Genomic DNA, 24,482 nt, shown 5'->3' on the forward strand with positions numbered 1-24,482 from the left:
AGCACATGGTAGTAGCAGGGGGGCCCAAGTGGCCTAGGTCTGGCTGGCTGGCTTGTCCCTTAGGTCTAAGATTCTTCTTCCTGAATCTAATTCGGATGGTGCCTCCAAATGTATGTCTCTGGTCCCGATCTCTCCTCTGAGCAAGAGCCAGACCCACATGTTTAACTGCTACCACTGCCATGTCTCACGAGGCCCCACACCTGGCCCTAAAAAAACCTCAATCTTCTCCAACACACCTGACCCCCTCCCAGTGTTCCCAACCATCAATACGACCACCATCCATCTGTTCCTCAGACCAGAAATTTTGGTGTCACCCTTGAGACAACCCTCTCCTTTATTCCCCCACATCCCACCCACCACCGAGGCCTCCCACCTCCACCTTTTAAGTGTCTCAAACTCATTTACCTCTGCCCACCTGCACCATCACCTAAGCCCCAGCTGCTGTCATCAATTCTCACCTGGACTCTGGCAACCATCCCCTAACCGAACCCCATATTCTTCTTCAACACTCTTCAGCAGGTTCCCGCATGGCAGCCAGGGCCATCGTTTAAAAAATGCCATTCCCGGGACTTCCCTGGTGGTCCTGTGGTTAAGACTCCGTGCTTCCAATGCAGGGGGTGTGTGTTTGATCCCTGATTGGGGAACTAAGATCCCACATGCTGCATGGCACAGCCAAAAACAAACAAACAAACAAATAATAGTTCCCACCTCTTAAAGACACAGGTATGTCAAGTGTTGTAGGCTGTAAAGTGTTTACCACAGTGCCTGGCATAAGGAAACACCCAATAAATGCAGATATATATATTTAAAAAAAGACAAATATTTATTAACAAAATGCCATTCCCTTGCTTAAGAACCATCGAAGTCAGGCAGTATTCTTGCAATAAAGACAAAGATCCCATATAGGGCCAACAAGATGCAGCCTGCTCTCTCCCTACCTAATTCTCTGGGTTCTTCCTGGACCATACTTGCTCTTGCTTTCTCAGCTCCAGCCTCTCTGGCTTTCCCTCTTCCTGAAAAGTGTCATACTCTCTCCTCTACTGGTTACAGTCCCTCTGTCTCCTCTGCCTGCAATGCATCATCCCCTCCTCAGCTTGACCGCCCTTTAAATCCTGAGGTCGACCATTCCTTTACATCTCAGCTCAGTCATCACCAGCTCCCTGAACCCAACATGCAGCGAGGCTCCAGGTAACAGCCCAGTATGCCTTCTGTCTGAACTCCCTGGTAAATGTCTGTCTCCCCCACTAGACTAGAAGCTCTTTGAGGGAAAGACTCAGGCACATTTCTGTTGAGTTCCAACGCCAGGCACAAAGGCTGGCACACAGAAGGCAAGCAGATATTTGCTGAAGCACGAATAATGGGTCTGGGTTTTACTGAGGGAAGATGCATTGCCTTACAGTGTGGCTTCATAGGAGATAGTTACAACATAGAGGACTTGGGGATGGCAACATATTCCTTCAGAGGGAGATTTTCAAGTGGGAGAAAAACAACCTTTTCGAACTGGCATAAAAATCAAAGAGTAAAAGAAGAGTTGTCCAATGGAGGAAACGCACACCATCCGTACATTCACAAGCTGTCTGTGCGGGGATGTGGGGAGATTCCGCCCACACCCCCAGCCATATGCTAGGGAGAAGCCAGGGAGGAGAAACCTTTTCCTTCCCCACAACCGATAGAAAGCCTTAATTTGGAGAAGACAACAATGTAATGAGAGTTCTGCAGACCTGCCGAGAATCAAGTGCCTAGACACTACAGTTGTATCTCTGGCCAGACTTCTTTTTTTTGCTCACTTGGAGGGGTTGTCTGTGTGCTGTGAATGGAGATCTTGAGTGTCCTTCAGGGCTCAACAATGGGACAAGTAGTGTCTGACTGTTTCTTCTTCTTCTTATTTTTTTTTGCGGTACGCGGGCTTCTCACCGCTGTGGCCTCTCCCGTTGCGGAGCACAGGCTCCGGACGCGCAGGCTTAGCAGCCATGGCTCACGGGCCCAGCCGCTCCGCGGCATGTGGGATCTTCCCGGACCGGGGCACGAACCCGTATCCCCTGCATCGGCAGGCGGACTCTCAACCACTGCACCACCAGGGAAGCCCTCTGACTGTTTCTTTACACTCCAGTTTGTCTGGCTGTGAGTGTACATCTGGGTGAAATTAAACCTAACATCAGTAACAGCAGACTCTACCCAATTGGTCTGAGACGTAGGCCCAAGGCTAACTCCTGCAATGTTCTTTATGACAGGTCCCTCCCACCCCCTCCACGAGGCAGGGCTGTGAACCCCAGACTCCTAGCTGAACATTGAGCCCTTCAGCACATCAGAGTCACTACAGCTGCCCATCCTTCAGGAGAGGCCTATAAGCATTGCATGCTGAGATGGTACGCACCAAATAAATTCTATTATGGACTCAGGCTTAGTGTCAGAAAGAAATTTTATAGAAATGGTAGATAGGACACAACGAGATGCCATTTTCCTCCAAATTAATACAGATTCTTAAATATGATAATATAAGCTCTTCCAGATACTACTGGTTGTAGATACAATCTTTTGGTAAAATGATCAGCATGTTTGGAAAGCCTTACAAAAGTCCATTAAAAAGCTCAATAACCTGGCAAGATACAAAATAAATACATAAAAATTAACAGCTTTCTCAGTAATAAATAACTCAGAAAAATACAGAGAGATCTCACTCTATCTGTATGTAGCATCTAAGAATGAAATTTCTAAGAACAGTGCAGAGCTCATATGAAAAACACCACAAATATTTACAGAGAGATATGAGAGTAAACTTAAATAAACAGAATACGAGAGAGTAAATGGAATAGCATGTTTTTGAATGAGCAGACTCAATATTGTGGCCAGGATGTCAATTCTTTATAAATCAATTTATAGACATCATCTAATTCATATGATATCATGTAAAAAAAGTCAACAAGAGATTTTTTTAGCATGTTAAAAATGATTCTAAAGTTCACCTGGGCTATTAGATGTGTTGGAGATAGTAGCTAAAAATATTTTGGAAAATAATAACAATGTAGTTGATTTGTATACCAGATTTCAAAACACAATATAAAAGCATCTGTAATTATAATAGTGTGGTATAGCACTAGGTCAGAGAGAGAATGGAACAGAATAAAGAACCTGGAAACATGCCCTAGCTAAAATAAGGACTGAGTATTTAAGAGAAGTAGCATTTCAAACTGGGAGAAAAGAAAGATCATTCAATAAACAGAACTGGAAGGATTACATAACCAGTAAGAAAAAAGTTAAATTCCTACCTTACATCTTACAACAAAACGAGATAACTTAGAACAGGATAAAAATTTGAATCTATAAAATGAAATCATGACACAGGTAGAAGAAAATGTAAATGAACAGATATCTAAAGCCAGGTTAGGAAAGGATTTTCCAGGCATAAAAAACCGAGAGGAAACATCAAAGTGAAAGAGGCTGACAACAAACAAATGGAAGGGTTCTATACAATCAAGAAACCATAAATGGATTTAAAAGACAAATGACAAACTGGGAAAAATATTTCTAACATGACACCAAAAGGTTAATGTTCTCTGATGCATAAAGAGCTCTTATAAATCAGTAAGAAAAGATGAATATGAATAGAAGAATAGGCAAAGGACAGGAATGTCAATAAACACAGAAACAAATGCTCTAGCCCACAGGTAATCAAGGGTGTGCAAACTGAGACCATGAAGAGACTGAGATAGTTTTAAAAACTGTAATAGGTAAGCGTTGGGTAAAATAGGTGTTCATGTGCTATTTATGGAAGAGTTAATAGGCGATGTGGAGGTACAGATCAATGTCTTCTGTATGTTCCTACCTCTGATCTGGTAACACCTCTTCTAGGAGTTAATTTTAAGGAAATAATCCAAAATGTCTGCAGATATTTATATTCAACACCACCTGATTTCAATGTTATTAATAATAGCAAATCATTCTCTAAATATCCAACAATTAGAAGTTAAATAAAATATGGCACATTCATATAATGGAATATAATGAAATGCAGCCTTTTAAGATGTTTTTGAATGTATAAAGACAATGGAAAATCAATACAAGGTTAAGACAGAAAAAGTAGGAGATAAAATGATATATATTATAGTACAATCCCAATTCTACTCAAAGTGACAAAAAATGGATTCTGAAATGTTAACTGTTTTTATCTCTTGGTGATGAGATTAGGCATGGTTTTTCTTTTTGCTAAAATTTTCCATAAAGAACATTATTCTTATAATTAGAAAGTTATATAATTTTAAAAGATCAAAGCTTAAGCTTGGTAATTCTATTTGTAGAACTCTATCCAAAACATTCTCTCCTGTAAATCTCACAACCGCCCCATAATGCTGGTACTAGTATTTCCACGTGACATGTGAGAGACAGAGGCCTGGGTGAATAACGTGATGAGCCTGATGTTAGCCTCGGTCTTGTCAGATCTGTCTGACACCAAAATTATGAAACAAAATGATACACAAGAGGGTTATAATAGGAGAAAAAATGTATACCTGCTGGGTGGAATGTCTGAGTAAACCAGTTTGCAGGCATGACGAAATACCATGTAGGCATTAAGAATTGATGTTTAGGAATCACTTTTAATGATGTGGGAAACTGTTCTAAAGTTTAAAAAAGCAAGATCCAAAATTTCATTTGCAACATGGCCCCATCTATTGTAAAAATGCAAAACAAAAGGAAGACTAGAAGAAAATATGATAAAATATGAAGAAAAGCCATCTGTAGACAATAGGGTTTTAGAGGTTAATACCTACTTCATTTTGCCCTAAAATACTACACAATGGGTGTTACTTTTATTACCAAAAATGTTCCACATTAACTGAAAAAAAATGAACATGCCACCCATTATGATCCTCTTCCTCATACCTACCTATACTTTAAGGCCAAGTTGAAGGCTCACCTCCCCCACGAAGCCCTCCTTGATTTGCCCAGCCCATTCTGCTCTGACCCTTCAAAATATGTCTTTAAAGTTGAGTTTTGACTCCTGGCTTCAGGAACTGTCACATGGATCTCTAAGGGCATCATAGCTCTTGTGCTGAATTCTCTACCAAGTATCCTAGAATCCCTGGGGTAGGAAGCACACCACCACCTTCTGCTTTTGTGTCTTAGGTGTGGCTGTGAGCGGGGCAGGCTTGTGGAACTGATGTCAACAGAGCTGCCATTACTGTACCTTCTGTAGCTTGGGCCTGTCTGGGGACAGGGGAGATGATTACCATGAGCAGGACTAGTCCATGGAAAATGAGAAAACTCAAGAGTATGTAGTGAATTTTCTAAAACACTAAGTTCATTCAACTCTTCCATATTCTGGGATTATATCCTTCCTACCCTTTGGTGTTAAAACATTCAGTTGTTCTTTGAAATGATGGGGTGGAGTAGATGGTAATTTAAAAATGTTATTTAACAAACTAATAACTGGCAACTTCATGTTGCTTCCCCTATTTTCATCATGTTTCATGGTCCGTAAAATACTAAACATTGCAACTAACTTTTCGGAAGAAGGGAGTTTAAAGAATTTATTACATTTGTAATCTAAATAGTACTGGTGCCCATTGAACAAAACTAGAATATTATTTGTTACCATTCAGAGAAGCATTCTTAACTATCCAGTCCCATATAGCTACCCCTTTCCTTTTCCCAGTTATTGTCCCTCATAGCATTTAAAATTACCTAGATTATATTCCAGTATTTGTTTTCTCTTTTTTTTTTTTTTTGCGGTATGTGGGCCTCTCACTGTTGTGGCCTCTCCCGTTGCGGAGCACAGGCTCCGGACGCGCAGGCTCAGCAGCCATGGCTCACAGGCCCAGCCGCTCCGCAGCATGTGGGATCTTCCCAGACCGGGGCATGAACCCGTGTCCCCTGCATCGGCAGGCGGACTCTCAACCACTGCGCCACCAGGGAAGCCCTGTTTTCTCTTTTAATGCTAAGTCTCCCTATGGAGAATGTATGTTCCACGAAGACAAGGTCTGAGCTTGGCTCATTGTTGACACACATAGTAGGTGCTCAATTAGTATTTGTTAAATAAATAAAGGAAGGACCTTGGAGCAGGAAAGGGTAGAGGACTTTGGTCGGAGTCTTAAAATACTAGAAAATCAAATTTAGTACTAAAGTCATTGATGGGTTACATACCTGTTCGGGACCTAATTATAGCTGGGTACTAGCTATACTAGCATGTGGTATCTTGTATCTGGAGAAAACTCTTGTAAAGGTTTCCTTTAGTGCCCAGTCATTCTGGGAATAAGACATTAAAAACAGAGTAAACCCACTGAGCCGAATTCCTGGCCGGTAGCACTGGCAGGACATATTCAGTGGGAACATACATACAACTCACCTGTAAGCAGCTCTCCATCTCCAGTTGCTGATTAACACTCTCCTTCCCCAAGACCTCTCAGCTTCTCTTTAAAAACAAATCGTTTTTTACAGTAGTTGATGAGAAAATGCCCTCTTGTGGGCGTGACAGTGGACCTCCTCGATAGTGTCAAAGATTTCTGAAAACGTGGTTATTGAAGAGAACTCCTTCGTTAAAGATTTTTTTAAAAATTTCAAACATCAACCCTTTGTTAAAGTGAACATGCATTTTCTAAAAGGCCGTTAAACACTCGATTCACTTCTGCATGTCTACCTCAGCAATGCAAGTTCTGATCATCTTGAACAGCTTCGTCACAAAGATAATTATTCTCCTTTCTAAACTTCTGTATGATCTGCTAATGACTGGGTGGCTTTTTTTTTTTTTTTTTTTTTTATCATCGCCCAGAATCTGCCTCCTTTCTGCTCCCAGGAAACCATCACCTGAGATTGACAGGCAGCAATTGAAAATAATAAAATTATGTAAGAGTAGCTTGTAATCACCAGCATTTCACAAGCAGCAAAATGCATTTCGCTCTGGCTGAGGAAAAGAAAGTTTCTTCCTCATTTAAAATCTGTATCAGAGGTAAAGCCTTCTATTAAAACACAATTCTTGGTACACTTAGAGCCTCTGGCAGACTGCCAAAGAGACGATCATGGAACTATTGCTGCAGAGAAGCAGGCCGTCAAAGGCCTGGAGGAGCATCCTGAGAAAGGGGCAGAGTCTCCAGAATTCTTGGAGGGTTCTGCTCAGTCGCCCTCACCCCTCTGGCCAGGCTTCTCTGCCAGTGGAAACACATGCATGCACACACATACACACACACACACACCCCTTTCTAGAGGGGTATGGGGTAGGTAAACATTCAAAAAATCCTTCCCTGTCTTTTGCTCTACACTTACTTACACACACACACACACACACACACACACACACACACACATTTTGGGTTTCTTCTTTCCTTTCTCACTCCTTTTTGTCCTATGTAACTGACATCATCATTATTATTAAATTATAAACCCTGTGGCTCAGGATCTGGTTAATTGCAACCTTTTTGCTGGATGTAATTTACAGGGACAAGCGACCACTTGGGGGCACAGTTATTTGAGAAGGCTGGCACTCAGCTAGCATGCAGCAAGGCAGGCTTTTCAGGTTTGGCATCTGCTTTAGCTTGGTTGTCTCTGAGAGCCCCCCAGTCTTGGATCCTGCTGGAGCCCCAGGATGGAACAGAACCCTGAGAGAATTGTTCATTTAAGGTGAGTCTGAGATTCACTGTGAAGAATATTATATATGGGATTATACGAAATTATTTTGTTCCTTCCTCCCTTTAAAAAACTGGTTGTTTAAAAATCTCTTCCACATTGTGGCCTGTCCTTTTCGTGTTTTCATCAGTGTTTGTGTGGGCGTGTACACAAACACAGTGCTCACTATGAAGGTGGCAGGTGGCGAAAATTAACCTTATTAGTATAGTTAAATTTCTTTCCCCTGTTAAATGTTTTTATTCTTTTCCATTATGAAAAATATGCTGATTTTTTTAAAAACCTATTTTTTAAATAGACAAATTTTAAGTAGAATTTTAAAAGGAGAATAATGACTACTGTTAACATTACGGCACATTTTCAGTCTTTCGTTCTATGCTCTTCTTTTTTTTTTTTTACATACTTGACGTCATAGTATATATATAATATGTCCCTGATTTCTTTTCATTAAGCAAGTTTCCTTTTAAAAAACGATTCTCATGATAAACTCATGATAAAGTCACTCTAAAAATTTTGCTCTCAATGCCCAAAGAAGTGTTTTGTATTTTTCCTTGTAGTCTCCTGATCAGGAGAAAGGCAAGGAATGCTCTTCAGGCCACCTCTTTGCCAACCCCACCCCAGTACCCAAACATGTACTCTGAGGACAGATTTTCCCCTGAGACAAACCGGGCTGTGTCAGTGCATCACTGGGCAGAGGGGAGACACAAACCCGGGTCGGGGGAGAAGACAGTGGAGGGGGGGTGCGCACGGGCAACACACTCGGGAGCCATTCCAGGCTGCGCTTTCACCAGTGACCCCAAGCCCCGAGGCCTCCAGATGAGTACATGGGTTAGTGTCCTGGGAAGATTCGTGTGTGGTGCGCAGGAAAAATGGAGCAAAGATCATCTTTCGTGGCTCAGATCTGAATGCACAGTCATTTCACATCCTGGTGAAGGGATCCCTTATCTAGTCACACATTTTAGGAAATCATCCCTGCTTGCATGTGACAATAACCAAGGCAGAGAGAGGAAATTCCCTGGGGTTTGCACTCTTTCACCCAGCACGGCTTGAAACAGCACAGGATTCACAGGAGAGGATGCCTCACCCAGACCCGCCGCTCCCACCCCTCCTTGCACACTCGGGATGCTGTTTCCATGCTCTAGGATTTGGGGTTCCAGTCCCAGCTCTGCCTCTCACTGGCACGTCTTAGATGGCATTCCCCTGCTCTGGGGCTCACTTGATCAAACTGTGACACGTGCCCAGCACTGGCCTAGGCTCTTAGAGGAAAATCAACAAAGGAATATAAACGCAAGGTGAGGCAATCAATCCTCCAGAAGCACACGGTCCGCTGGGGACCCCTAAGAAGCGTTTACCTGGAGAACCTGGGTCACAGGCTCATCCCAGAGGAAGCCATGAAGGATGGGCAGGATCTGAACTGGGCAGAGAGATGGACAAGCCTTCTAGAGATGGAAGAGGGGAGGGGGGAGCCAAGGGTGGCCTCAGCCTGGCCAGAGTGGCTCCTCGGCCAGCTGACAGTCCCTCTGTCCCCAATGTTCCTTCCTCCTCTCCAGCCACATCAGGGGCTCAGTTCCCTGTGCCCATGGGTTGGCGGGGACGACTCATCAGGCCCTGGCTTGCTGAGATGGGCTCCATGCCCCATTCCCCTGTCCCAGGAGCATCAGCACCACGGGCTCTGGCCAGGGAGCCAACCACACAGTCGCGGGGCTCACAGGACTCCCAGCTGTGCCACCAACACTTCTCAGAGGTGAATTCAGAGCAATGCATCCTTTAGAAATCACAGTGCAAACCCAAGCTGGCCTTCCCAGCTTACCTCTCACAGGGGAGAGTAGAGTTGTTAGCTGTATTGAGCTTGTGAGCTGGTGGACTGGGACAGGGGTCCGGGGTGTTCAAAAGGAGACACCCGGATGGAGGGAGGGCGACCATCACCAGCACACCTGCCCTGGGAGGTTCCCCCCCTCAAATGCCCTGCTCCAGGGGGCTTCCCAGCGACCACCACACCCTCCTCGGCCTGTGTTCCCACAGCTCTCCACTGGAGGCAACAGTTCCAGTTAGCACCCCGCACTCTCCAAGTCATGCGATGAGGCATGGCCCAGGAATGTGGACACAGGGGAAACAAGGGAACTCAGCTTTCACGCAGATGTACTTTGTGTGCATTCCTGGAAGGCAAGAATGACCTGCCCCCCCCACTCAACCTTACAGTCCTGTTACGGGCAGTACGTAGGGCAGCAAAGCTATTATTAGTGTCATTATATGAGGTGGCTATGTTCCAAGAGATGAGGTAACTTGCCTAGGATTTCGCCATTTCTAGGTGGCCCTGCTAGGATACTGAGGCCTGACTTCCCTAGCAGCAAAGGCCATGGCTCGTGAGCACAAGGCCTCACTGCTACTTCAGGAGCTGAGATGCTACCCAGAAATGTGGAAATGGGGGACACTGATCTCAGAGTCAGACTGCAGACTCACTGGAGAATGGGTCACAACAGAGAGGGCAAGGTCATTGTAAGGACAGCTCTTGCAAGAATAGCTCCTGCGCTACAGTCTCAGACTAAAGGCATTCACTCGGCTGCAGAAAGAACGTGTCAACCAGCTCTGAGGCTGCAAACCAGAGAGGAAGGGGCCGAGCTGGGGAGTGGTCACCCTAGTCCCTACCCCCTACCCCTACCCCCTGGGATCCGGTCAGGTGGCCACCTGAGCTGGGGAGGTGCAGTCACTGCTCAAGGACACTGACCTTTAAGACCATCCGCCAACTTCCTGTCCCCAGGGCAGAGTCACCAAGCAGCCTCCCCGATAAGAGACTCAGCTTCCTGTGTGATGCACCTTCAAGGGAGAAATCTGTCCAGTAGCAACACGAGCATCTGGTCCAGCGGGTGCCGTACTTTTAGTGTCAATCACCCAAATGCCAGGACCTGGAGACTGTTCAACTCCGGGTAAGCTGCCAGTCTCGTAGGAAACCCCCCTGCACTGAGAGCTTATATTACAACGCCAATCTGTGGGGACACTCCCAGGTGGCCAGCTAACCTCCTCACTCGCTGCCAACACTCCCCAAACACTGCAACACTCAGTGTCCATCCACAGGAGAGTGGACACACCGACTCCGGTACACACCACGGAACACTACTTAGCAATAAAGAACGAACTACTGGGGTAAGTGTCAAGATGGATAAGTGGCGCCCGAGGTAGGCTAGTGAAGCCAGAGGGCACCAGAGTACACACCACATGCTTCGGTTCATACAAAGTCACACAGCAGGCAAAGCGCATCTCTGATGACAGACATCAGAAAATGGTCAGGAGAAGAAGAATTGCTTGGAGGGGGCATCTGGGAACTTGCTGGGGTGACGAAAAGGTTTTACATCTTGTTTTGGATGGTGGCTACACAGGTATATACAGTTATCGAAACTCAGTGAACTGAACACTTTAGATCTGTGGATTTTATCGTATTGCTTCATTATACCTCAAATAAAACACATACATACATACAATGCCCAGCGAAGGGCAAGGTACACAGCAAGTGCTCAAATTGATGAACTGTTGAAGTAAATGCCTTTTTTCCCCCTAAGCAAATTGTTTAAAGAATTTATTAGGAGAGCCAGTTTGGAATATGTTTAAAAGTCTTTTTTTTTATTGTGGTAAAAATATATAACATAAACTTTACCATTTAAACCAGTTAAGTGTACAGTTCAGCAGCATTAAATATAGTCACACTGCTGTGCAAACATTACCACCATCCATTTCCAGAACTTTTTCATCTTCCCAAATTAAAATCGTACCCACTAAACAACAGTGGGTTGTTTAGTGGGTATGGTTTTAATTCCCCTCTCCCCCAGCCCTTGGCAACCACCATTCTATGTTCTGTCTCTATGAATTTGACAACTCTCGGTGCCTCACAGATGTGGAATCATACAATATTTGTCTTTTTATGACTGGCTTATTTCACTTGGCATAATGCCTTCAAGGTTCACCCATGTTGTAGCATGTGTCAGAATTTCCTTCCTCTTTGTAAGGCTGAGTAATATCCCATCGTATGACTGTATCACATTTTACATATCCATTCACGCATTGATGAACACGTGGGTTGCTTCCACCTTTTGGCTATTGTAAATACTGCTGCTATGAACATGGGTGTGTAAATATCTATTTGAGTCCTTGCTTTCACTTCTTTTGGGTATATACCCAGAAGCAGAATTACAGGATTGTACGATAATTGTATATTTAATTTTTTGAGGAATCTCGATACTGTTTTCCTTAGTGATCACACCATTTTATATTGCTATGAGCAGCACATAAGGGCTCCACTTTCTCCACATCCTCACCAACACTCTTTTTTTTTTTTTGCGGTACGCGGGCCTGTCACTGTTGTGGCCTCTCCCGTTGCGGAGCACAGGCTCCGGACGCGCAGGCTCAGTGGCCATGGCTCACGGGCCTAGCTGCTCTGCGGCATGTGGGATCTTCCCGGACCGGGGCACGACCCCGTGTACCCTGCATCGGCATGTGGACTCTCAACCACTGCGCCACCAGGGAAGCCCCCTCACCAACACTTTTTATTTTCTATTTAAAAAAAATAATAGTCATCCTAATGGGTGTGAAATGATATCTCATCATGGTTTTGATTTGCATTTTCCTAATCATTAGTGGTGTTGAGCATCTTTTCATGTGCTTGTCGATGATTGGTATATCTTCTTTGGAGACACGTCCGTTCAAGTCCTTTGCCCATTTTTCACATTGAGCTGTTTGTTTGTTGTTGAGTTGAAAGTAAATGTTTTATTCGTAACTTTGTGCAGGACTGAGAACCCAGTCTCGCCCTTCCCACCGTCACATGCTCAGTCCCTAGATGTCAATCTCATGTCCCCGTCCCTACCCCCAGTGGTCCCTTGGTCGCACAGAGCACAGGAGCCAAGATTTAGACAGGCAACTGCCTGACCCTTTTCCTAGGACCAAGGAGATTATACCTGGCCTTGGTGTCTAGTCCAGATATCAAAAAAATGTTTCTGAAGACCAGACGTCCTGAGAGGCATACCTGGAATAAAAACAGCTGACAGTTACAGCTCTTGGATTGTGACTTCATAGTTCAGTGAGTACCCACCCCAGCCCTGTGACCTCCCCAAAAGTCCTCACCAACAAAGAGGGCTTTTTGTGCTTTCTGCAGAATCTGGGAGAGAAGTTTTAAATTCCTAGGTGGGAACCTGAGCAGGGTGGTGGCTCTGGAATGCCCTTTTCACTCAGGGATGTGAGGGAGAGAGCATGGGAGAGGCAGGGGCTGTCACCACAGCCCATCTGGAAATGCAGGGCTGGAGCCCTTGCCACAGGATAATGGTTTGTGTGGCTTTATCTTAGCCCGAGCTGCTTTCCTATTAGTCTCCCCACTGCTGCCTGTGACCTTCCCCTCACGTCCCAGTACCCAATCACTGGTGTCTTCCAGGTCACACAACCCACATCCCCTCCCTCCAGGAAGCCCCGTGGGCTTCTACACTGTCAGACCTCTCCCCCAGGGGTGCCAGGGAAGACCCTGTTGGAGACCTGGGGCCAGTGAAAAAAAAAGTCCCTTCAGTTACAAGAGAGGTGGTGAGTTCATGAGGAGGAAATAAGTGACTTCCGTGAAGCATGGTTTCCATGAAAATCATTCTTCTCCTTGGGAGCAAAGGAGGAAATTTTAGATCTTAGTGCCATTTAATTGTGGAAAAAGGCAGTTTTCCCACAGGGCATGAAGCAACCCAGGTACTCCTTTTTTTTTTTTTTTTTTTCCCCTGTAATGTGTTGCCATAGATCAGTAGATTGAGAAGCTTCAGAGCTGCTACTTGGCACACCTAGGTTTCAGCAAGAAAAAGGTTCCTTTCACAGTTTGAATATTATTCAAGTTTCGATGATTAAAGCTGGTTGGAACAGCATGAAACGAATAGATTACAGCACTCCACTTACAGCAGGCTCTTCGCTAGCAAGATCAGCCAGACACACTTGCTGCACGCAGCCTCCGGGTCTCACTAATCCGGCTTCCGAATGCGGCACTGACACTTCCCAAATTCGGTGGCCCTGGCTTTCGGTTTGGAAAGCCAGAATCAGAGTATGGTCATCTTACAGGTCTTCAGATCAACCAAACAAGCTAGTTCCGTGGCAAAATAGCCTACCCCAAACAAATAAGCTAATTCAATGGCAGAAATAACCTACCCATGGCTCAAGAAGTCAAAACAGTGCAGACTTGCAACAAAATGGCCTCATACGAATGTGGGTATGAGGTTCCTGAGCTAAGACCCTGAAGCTCTCACTCAGCATCAGGGAAGCGACTGGGGATGCACATACACACAGAGCAGACGCCCCTCTTCACAGCCCACCCAACATGGTAATCATTTTCTGGACAGAACGGATCAGGCAGCTCCCCCTGCTGCAGTGAGCACTGATGGACTGGCCAAAATCCAGTCTGCTTGTTGTCCCAAAGGTGGCAACGTTGGCCTCACTGATGAGGGGTTCTAGATCAGAGCTTTAGAAAATCACTGCACGTGCTTTGGCAAGACAACTCATCTAGGCTCCCACGCTGCTCTCTACCCCTATCTGTGGTCAAAGACCAGGTTTGGGGGTTTTATTTGTAGCTCCAATCTGTTAAGAACCGAAATGTGGTCTTAGCATGCACGACTGGACCACAGCTCACACCACACACTGCTCTCTCGGCAACGCACGTGGGAGTGTGACGTGGCCCCAGACTGCTCTACACCTTCAACGAGAGAAGCCCAAGGATCATGCTCTTGGCTGTCAAGGCAGTGCCAAATGCAACAGAAGTTTGTAAATGCCTACTCCCGTTTTATCTTGTCTCAGACTGGTAACTGATTTGCGGTCTGGCAGCATGAGGACCAGGGCTAGAGTAGCATCATTTTCTACTGGCCTGGATAGCCTGGCCAGCAGCAGCAGTGCCCAACCCAGGTGCCCGGGTGGAACTGCGTGGATGCCCGTGGTAGCATTCAGGGTCAGGTTCTTCCCCCGTGGTCTGTCTTTCCGAACTTCACAGGAAACTGCTGGACTAGATCCTCATTGATCTTCTTCCACCTGCTCTCCACATGCCAGGGGCTTCTGAGTTGGCTGGGGGCTCATGGTCGGGGCCACAGCTCAGGGCATCTGAACAGTGAGCACCCAACATGTGTAAAGTCCAAGGCCAAAAGACAAAGCTGGTCCTTGCCTTCAAGGAGGTCGTGATTCCCAAAATGAATCCAGAAATAACCACTTGTTCACATGATTTGGAGCAGAAACCAACCCACCCATACACGTAGACAGCAGTTACAATATGCCTGGAGTTGTTCTAAGCACTGTAAACAGGAAGCCATTTAATCCTTGAATATTTGATTCTCATCCATGTAAGTCAGGGCACCCTAAGAAGCCTTCTGACCACAAGGATAAGTAGTCAGTTAGACCTAAGCCTTCAAGATAAACTCAGAATCGAACTTTTGTTCAGTTTACAAATGATGATGGCAGTGAGTTTAAGTGTGAAGGAATTTGAAATCATATTGACGGGTCTCACTTTCAGGTTTATTTCAAGGCTTAAAATAAAATTAGCTGGACCTCAACTTATTATGTCAACTGTGGTAATCAGTGAGCAATGTGGCTAAGTGTGTATATATTGTTATTTAAATAAGCAATTTATATTCTGTATGAAGAGGAATACTGGCTCTCTCCCTTCTTTAGAGGCTGACAGTCGTCTGGAGGCCAGGCTTGTGCATTCCTTTAACCTACCCAGCCACCCATGTTTGTTGATCTGACCTCAGGCAAATGCTCTGTCTCTCTAGAACTCATCTGCAAAATGGGAATATTGCCACCCACATCACAAGGTGAGCAACAAAAGAGATGCCGCCTGAAAGGAACCGTTCTCTCATTGTACCTGCTCAGTAAACAGTTACTGAGTCTATACTCGTTTAGAAGCTCCAGGAGATGAATATATCATTAAAGTTCCTAAGGAGGCTAAGTTCAGCTGCAGTTTTGATCCGAAAGCAAATGCTTAAAGTTGGAAATTTGAAAAGAGAAGATAAAAGAGAAAGGTAAGATTTTGTTTTGTTTTTTAAAATGCACGTTTCACCTTTCCCCACTACTTCTCAATGTTGCTAAATATCCAAAAGGAAAACAGGGATGATCTGGCAACTGTTAGGTCTCTAATTTGGCCTAAGTTTTTGCTTTTCACAAGACAGACAGTCCTCTTGTCTGTTCGTGCTTCATCGGCCCCACCACTGGCCCTGCTTCTAAGAGCTTTGCAGGGATGCCTGAAGAAACAGAAAGCCTCCTGCCTGATTTTACCTTGAGGGGAGAAACAAGATCAGGAGTAAGGAAGCAGGAGGTGGTGGGGCGGAGCCTCACCCTCACCCAGCATCATTTCCTGTGGGATCGCTCAGTTACAAGTTCAATCAAAGGCACTGTAGCCATGCCTTTCTCCCAGTGCATCTCAAACTGGAGAAGTCATTCCTTGCCTGAGTGAGGGTTAGAAGAGTTAAAACAGGGAGCAAACACATCCTGTGGTGTCCGCCCCAGGTTCTGTTCACATCCTCTCATCCATCTCCAAAACCAACCAACCAACCCGCCCCACCCCCCGCAAAGAATTCAAATAGGACAGAAATTGGAAGATACAGTGCTATTGCCCTTTCATAGTGGTCTCTATGATTGCAAGGTGTTTTATTTTCCCTTAAAACAATGCTTTTGTTTTGAAATGCCACAAATTAAAAAATCTAACTGGGGACACACCTCACGAGGAAGTGTAATATGAAGGACGGACTAGGACGGACTTTGCGTCGACTCTTACAAGCGCCAAATAGATTCGAGTTATCACTGGAACGAAGAAGCTCCAAGAAAATTAGTCTTCAAGTCTCAAGTCATAAATCCTAAAAGATTCCATTTAGATTAGTTAGAATTCATCAACAAGCATATTTAATAGATGTATGCCCAAATACAGCATCTAAAATTCCACACAATGAAAAACCATGAAGATACAGCTACACAGCTAACTGAGTGAAAAGGAACTCCAAAAAGTAGCCTTTGACACATTCTCTGGGCATAAATTTATCCAGGCAAATAGTTTTACTATCAAGTTTTGTGCCAAGCACTGTGTTAGGCACTGGGATTCAAAAGTGAACACACCCAGATCAGTCTTCAGCGGTCCAGGATGTATCCTTAATCCTCTCTACATCGTTTCTACTCCTTACTTCGCTATTTAGTTATTACACTGGCTCAACATGGAAACAGCTGCCATTCAAACATCTACAAGTTTTTCTCCTTAGCGTCCCAGGAGATAGAGGAAATGGAAGCAGGTAAGCAAATCCCAAAGTACTGTGAATGTTGGACCTGGTCAATATTCTTATTAAAGTTCACGTTCCCTCTAGTAGAATTATTTTACTTAAAATGTTAATTAGCACAGACAGCGCAGTACCTGATGCACAGCGGGCAGTGTGTGGTGGTGCAAATGCATCGAGACCCAGTCTGGAGTCTCACACCCGCCCCACCATACACACACCGAAAAGACAAGACAGACTGGTAGTTGACGGATGTGGGTTCAAACCCAGATGTACAATTCATGGCCTTGGGCCAGTTGATTACGTTTCTGAGCCTCATCTTCATTTGCAAAATGTGGATAATCCCTACCTCTCAGCGTTGATACGAGGATTAGAGGTAATGTATGTAAAGCACTAAAATATAGTGGTCAGCCATAACTGGAAGCTATTATTATTATATTATTGGGGCTTGATACAGGTCTGGTGATTGAATAATAGATTAGCTGACCTCTAAAATCCACATCAACTCTAAAATTATGACACTAACAATGGAATTAAAAGTTCATATATCAAATCCACTCAAGGATATTTTTAACTATTGTAATTGTGATGCAAATCTCGTTTCAGGATAAGACCTGCTAATGAGACTCACAGAATATAATGTATTTATATACACCCTGGCATATTACGAAAACATGTATGATCAAATTTAACAGGATAGGTGTCTATGGTTTCTGAGATCTCCAGGGGTTGCTGCTGCCTTTTCTATCACAACTACTTGACCGAAGTTCTCCTTTCTAGAGCACTTCTCTAGGCCAAACAGACACTGTGATGCAGGTTTTACCAGAGTTATCTTGGCCACGATTATTCCTTCCATTTTCATAAAAGAAAATGGAGGCATACTGAGATTAAGGATCTTTCCAAGGTCACACAGCTAGTAGGCACCAGGCACTGGCCTTCAACTCTGACACTAAGCCCACGCCTTTACCCACTGTGCCATATCGCTGCGACTCAGGCAAGCCCTAAAAGCAAAACATGAGAGATTGGAGAGACTTGTGAGGAAATGTACCCACAGAAAAGAACAAATGTCAGTCACATCTACTGCATTCTTCCTCTGACTGTATTCTGTTGACTACATGTTCACCATGTCTCTTAAACAGAGGATCAGTGTAACATATCCATGTAAAAAGTGGGAGAATCCAGCAATCCCTCTTCTGGGTATATATGGAAAAGAACTGAAAGCTAGATCTTGAAGAGATATCTGCACACCCATGTTCATAGGCATGCACTGTAAGATTTCCCCTTACATGAGATATCTAAAGTAGTCAAATGTATAGAAACAGAAAGTAAAAGGGTGGTTGCCAGGGAATGGGGAAGGGGGAAATGGGCAGCTGCTGCTTAATCGGCATAGAGTTTCAGTTTTGCATGATGAGAAAGTTCTGGATATCCACTGCACGTCAATATAAATATCAGCACTCCTGAACTGTACACTTAAAAATGGTAAAGATGAGGGCTGCCCTCGTGGCGCAGTGGTTGAGAGTCCGCCTGCCGATGCAGGGGGACACGGGTTCGTGCCCTGGTCCGGGAGGATCCCACATGCCGCGGAGTGGCTGGACCCGTGAGCCATGGCCACTGAGCCTGCGTGTCCAGAGCCTGTGCTCCGCAATGGGAGAGGCCACAGCAGTGAGAGGCCCGCGTACCGCCAAAAAAAAAAGATGGTAAAGATGATACATTTTATGTTATGTGTTTCTTTTTACCACAATTTAAAAAAATAAAGTGGCAGAATACATATTTGTATATGTGTGTATATATACATATTTTATATATAATGTATTTGTATATATGTATGTGTATATATATATAACACACACATATATCCTTAAAAGAGTCAATGATTTAAAAATTTCAAAACTCTAGAAAATAATTACAAAAAATTGACACCTGTGGGGCCAATGACAGCCATCAAATGTTTGGGGAGCTGACCTCTTGGCCCAAACCAGATCACTTTCACAATGCTCAACCATCCCTGTTCTAGTTTCTGAATCATCACCACCTGCTGCAGAGTCAAGAGTCCGAACCATGTGAATTTCATGCAGATATCCTCTCTCATGGGAAATGAGAAGTCTTCCCTTTCCCTCCCTAAAGGTAGAGATGCCCCAAGACAATAAAGTTTATTTCACAAATAACTGTGTTGCTACTTCCAATGATCAACCTACCTCATCTTTTTTTTTTTTTTTTTTTTTTTTTTTTGCAGCTTCAATTTCCCTGTTTTCAAGTGATTTCCTTAAAGAAAGCAGAGACTACCTTTCTGACCTAGGACTTCAGGAAAGTAAGCGGGTAGCTGTTGTAGGAAGAACCAGAGTTTGCTTTCAGAGTGATCTTGATCTCAGCAGGCAGGTAAAAAATTCTGACACACTTTTCCTTCTTAAACAAAATTATTCAGGCTGTTTTTTTTTTTTTTAGCATGTTAGGAGATGAATCCCGATTTCCTGAGTAATAACAAACGACCACCCTCTGCATAAACTACATTCTTCCAGTTTCTAAACATTTGGGTTTACATGTGATTTACCTGTCTGCAAAGAGATTTCTTTTCTATCTTTCTTTCTTTCTTTCATTTTTTTGCCGCGCCGCTTGCGGGACCTTAATTCCCCCACCAGGGATTGAACCCCGGGCCCCGGCAGTGAGAACACTGAGTCCTAACCACTGGACCACCAGGGAATTCCCTGCAAAGAGATCTCTTATTCTCCAGTCATCCTACATGGTTTCTGCTTTGGTTTAGCCTCACCCACCACAACCAAAGGCTGGATTTCTTATTCATGGTGTTTATTCCTCCCCCTACCCCCAAGTAAGTACTTAGCTGACCGATTACAGAATCACAAGATTGGTTATAATTCCGTTTCTCCATGTGACTTTGAACTTAAGTGCTCCAATTATTTTGCCTGATCCTAATAAGTCAGTAGCGTGCTAATGCTTGCCTTGATATTTCTGAAATATACAGGGTGTGATTAGCATAGGACTGCATCATTAGAAAGCAAAGTTGAAAGCAGGTGAGCAAAATCATCACTCGCATTTAAGCAAAGCTTCCTGTTCAGTGAACTTACAATGTTACAATGATCCTAGAGACACTATATGCTGTGACTAAACGTATATCGTATTCAGAAAAAGCCTCAGATGCTCCACAACCTTCTGTCTTTGGCTACTACTGGATGAGAAAAGATCCTAGGAGGACAGGCTTGTTCCAGCACACAAAGTCCAGAAGTCTGTTTAAGCCAGATATAGCAGAAGACATAAAGAATCCTTGAACCATAACAGGGTAGGAGGGGAAAAAAGGAAGGAAGGAAGGAAAGAAGGAAAGAAGGAAGGAGGGAAGGAGGGAAGGAAGGGAGAGAGGGAAACCTTTAGTCAATTCTGCTGGGTTGGATTGACATCTCCAGGCCATAAAGTGAGAAAGCTTTAGGCTAAGCCTGCTGGAAGAAAAAAGAAAAACAAACAAAAAACCCCCATGCACACACACATATCAAATGAGATGCTAAAAAACTACATTAGCATCAGTGGTGTTATTTGAGTCGATTAAAAAAATTTAACCCTTTTATATCTGTGTGCAACCAGGAATAGTGTAAACTTTTGGGACCTAGCAGATAGAGAGAAAAAAAAGAAAACGCTTTAAACTGGGAATGATTTGCAGCCAAATCAATTGATAAATGAAAGAAAAAAGATGGTACAACTGAAATTGATGCCAAAGATTTATAAGGTTGACTAAGTAAACAAAAATGGAACAGATCACCATGGAAATGCATGAATATTGAAATAGGCAAGATCTGAATACAGTAATGATATGCCTCACTTAGACTGACAGGTGTTGATAACAACTGTGACAATCCACACCAACATCCACACTTCTAACATGTTTATTCCTAGAAAACACGGGCTGGATTTAAAGGTTCCTTTTCTTTTAGAAAATAAATTTTCTATTCTTAAAGGGACTAACTCAATTCTCAGCTACTTGAAAAACAAAAAAAGGTTTTATCCATTTGCTTTTTGGATATGAGGAGCTGCAGTTAGCAGAAGTCATTCTCTTGGGCTCTACTAGTCTTTGTTCCAATAAACCTCTCACAAAACTGAATTCTCAGTCTTGTTTATCTCCCGCATTGAGTACTTGAAGTATGACCGCCACTCATTAGAAGCATAATTAAAAAGACACAACCTAGATTCCTCGCTTCCGTCACATACACATGAAAACCAGTAACCCTTAATCTATTTGTTACCATGGCTACCATAGGATATTTTATTTCAGTACAACTCTAGGTATTTCGTTTGGATTGTTGCTTGCAAATGAAAGTTGGAGACCTATAAATTTCTGTTAACTGTGCTAGAAATGGAGAGACTGAACAGAATAAAATGTTTTTCTCAATCATGGACAAATACGGTTTATAAGATGCTTGTGCAGAAAAGTTATTAAAATTGGTTAAATACATCAGCCCATAAACCAATTTAAATGCCATTAAATTCATATAGAGTTTAAGGGCACATGTGCTAGTAATTCCCTGATTTATAGCAGGATGATAAATCAAGTGCAGTCAGAACAACGTACCGGACGGAGACTATATTCACCAGTGGCACACAGCTCCATACTAGTATAAATGCCTAGAATATGTGACTACTCAAATACATGCATGCCAACCAGCCTTTAAAGTATTCACCTGTGAATTATCCGACATTGTGGCCAAGAGTCGGGATGAACAATCGATAAAGTTGTTCATCATGCCCTCCCCCCACAAAAAAGAGTGAAAAAGTAGCTCTGCACTCTCCATTGTAATTTTTAAAAACATCACGAATGAGGTGGGCTAATTAAATCTGCTGTCATTCATCCTAAACCGAAATAATTCCTTAAATCTGCCCTCCCAGGGCTGAGTTGGAGATAAGACCGCATGGCAAGAAAAGGAACTCTGTAGTGAGTAGACAGATGACTTTAAAGCGACTGAAATTAGGGTAAATACAGCTGTAACCAGGACAGATCTGTCACTGCAAGAGCAGTCCGAATCCCAGCATATCTCGGCTGGTGAGAGGCTGGAGCCTGCAGCAGTGGAGCCTGACTTTCCCTGAGCTGACGAAGTGGAAGTTTCGCGGGCAGTAGCAGATCGGCGTCCTCAGCGGTCCTGTCCCTCCAGCGCCGAGGTCTCGTCTAATGCTGCATAAATACCTGCGTCCACGATTCGCCCCGGGCGCGCCGCGGCGCAAGCACCGTAGGGAGGAGAGCGTTTGCAGAGCGGCAGGGATGGCAAAGGCGGCGGCTCCCTAGGGACCCGCGGGGGGACCCACCAACTGACCGTGTCTACCATTGGGTTCCAGAGCTCAGGAACGACAACTGGCTTCTCAGCTAGCGGACCCATGCATCCGAGACTCGCGCTTTGGCCCCATCACCGTTGGCTGCAGGCAGGCAGCGCGTCTCCGCCTTCCCCAGCCAACGGAGACCCGACCTGCCCGGGATCTGCCTCGGACCTATCCGGGCTCTCGACTCTGCTCTCCCGGGCGAGCTCTCCCCTCCCTCGGGGCCCAGAGCCCGCACTGCCAAGCGTCCGCACCCGCGCCGCGACCGCATATAACCCTCGCGCTCTCGGCTCGCTCCAGGCCACAGAGACCCGGACGTGAGCCCTCTGCCACCTGGCACCTCCCGCGGCAGTCGGGGCGCGCGTCCACACTCCCACATTACACATCTCCCCGTCCACACTATCCCGCACATAAACAACCCCTCCCCACCCAACACCCATCCTAGACGCTTCACCAGCCCCGTAAGCTCTCCTTTCCGCGCCCCCTCACAAACACGCCGGCACCCACAAGGTGTTAAGGGAAGGCGGGTCACAACTAGGTCTGTACGGGCTTTTCTCCCTGTGGTTTTCACGCTCCTCTACCTCGAAAGTTACTTGGGATTGAGTGAAGAGACCAGGTCCCCAAATGCGGGTCTGAGGACGGGAGGGGTCAGAAACCCCAACCTGGCTTCTTGCTGCACAGAGGTGCGCACCTCCCCAAAGGCCGGACGCGTGGCCGCCCCCAGGGTCCAGCCCTCCGGTGCCTCTTCCTGGCCCCCAGCCCGGCTCGGGCCCTGGGCCACTCAGGGGAGGTGGCTTGGGGACGCATGCTGTCGGGCCCAGCCGAGGAGCTGCCTCGGCTGGGGGGTCACACTCGCTTCCAGCGCCCCCTACCACAGCGACACTGGCCTCGGGCAGCCCCTGTGCATACACACCCGGGGGCAGGAAGTTTCCCCCCCCCGCCTTTTTTCCCCCCTGGAGCAGCGCAGGCGCAAGGGCTCCTGCAGCCTTGCGAGTCCAGACGCGGGAGGCTCCTGCCGCCGCCGCCACCGCGGGAGCCGAGCCCGGCGTTCCGGGTACTCGGGCCCCGCTCCCAAGCCCGGCCCGGCCCCACGCAGCCTCCAGGACCCTGGGTCCCCGGCGCCGCATCCTTGGCGCCCTAGCCAGGCTCTTACCTCCGGCCGCGCGGCTCTGGCCCCGGTCCGACGCGCAGAGAGCCTGGGGTCGCGAGTGGGCGCAGGAGGGCTGATGGATAGGGGACGGCGCCTGCGGGTAGCTGTAGCTGGGGCCGCTCGGGTCCTGGCCGGGAGAAACGGATCCAGGTCCACCTCCTCGCGTTCCTGCTCTCCGCCTTCTCCCCCTTTTCCTTCTCCTCCTCCTCCGCCGCCGCCTCCCGGCAGCCCAGGAAGGATGCCCGAGAGAGGGAAGTCAGTCCTTCTGCCTGTCAGCCTGTGCGGCTACGCGCGGCGCGGCGCGGCTCTCACCGAGGCGGCGGCGGCGGCGGCGGCTCCGGCAGCATCGCCCCCCCACTCTCCCCGCAGCCGCGGCGGCCGCGGGGCTAGGGTTGGCTCCGGGCTCGGGGCTCTGGCTTCGGGCGGGGGCTGCACTCAGGCGCGGCGGCCGCCGGGACTGCGGGCGGGCCCTGCGGAGCCGGGGCCGGGGCTGGAGCTGCAGCTAGATCCGCGGCGGCGGGGACGGCGGCGGCGGCGCGGGTGCTGGCGCGGCCGCGGCGCGGGGACCATGCTCCCTTCTGGCTCGCTCCGCTCCGGGTACCGTCTGCTTTAGCTGCGAGGGAGGCGGGCTGCGGCGTGCAGCCAGGGGCGGGCGGAGCCAATCACGGGCGCCCGAGTGGGCGGGGGCGGAGGGTGGGGGAGGCGGGGCGCCCCCGGCCGGGCACCCAGCGCTGCTCCCGGGGCCCGAGGGATACCCAGCAGCCGCGCGCCGGGCCCGGGCGGAGTGCTCGCGGGTGTGTCCGTCCGTCCGTCCGCCTCCCCCGCCCTCCTGCGGTGGCTCCCGGCTCGGCCCGCTCGGCGGCCGCGCCCGGCAGATGCACGGCGCGTGGCCCCGGCTCCTGGGCCCCGGCCTCCCGGCCCCGCCCGCCCAGGGTTGGCTGACGGGACCGAGGCGAGCTCCCCGTCCTCTCTCAACACCTGAGGAAACTGGCGGAAAAGTTTGAGAACGAAAAGTCCAATCGTCTTTCAGCTTCCGCCCTCCCTATGACACTCCAGCCACGGTAAGGAGCAGGAATTGTCCAAATCTCTGAAGAACCACGGCCAGCCCTGTAAATCCTGGCCACCGACCCTCGACTCTCCTCGGTGTACACGGACTTTCCTGTCTA

The 24,482-nt window shown here is 46.6% G+C and overlaps 1 protein-coding gene across 1 annotated transcript in view; it reads right to left on the reverse strand.

Moving 5' to 3' along the window:
- The window catches only part of KLHL29 (kelch like family member 29), a 311,757-nt gene extending 288,136 nt beyond the window's left edge, over nt 1–23,621 (reverse strand). The window contains exon 1 of the mRNA XM_081253965.1: nt 23,320–23,621. The gene's annotated coding sequence lies outside the window, so the exon portion shown is untranslated. The remainder of the gene's footprint in view (nt 1–23,319) is intronic.
- Between the last annotated feature and the right edge of the window lie 861 nt (nt 23,622–24,482).

The sequence above is a fragment of the Mesoplodon bidens genome, assembly GCF_964165515.1.
Source record: "Mesoplodon bidens genome assembly, chromosome: 14".
In the NCBI taxonomy this organism is placed as follows: Eukaryota; Metazoa; Chordata; class Mammalia; order Artiodactyla; family Ziphiidae; genus Mesoplodon; species Mesoplodon bidens.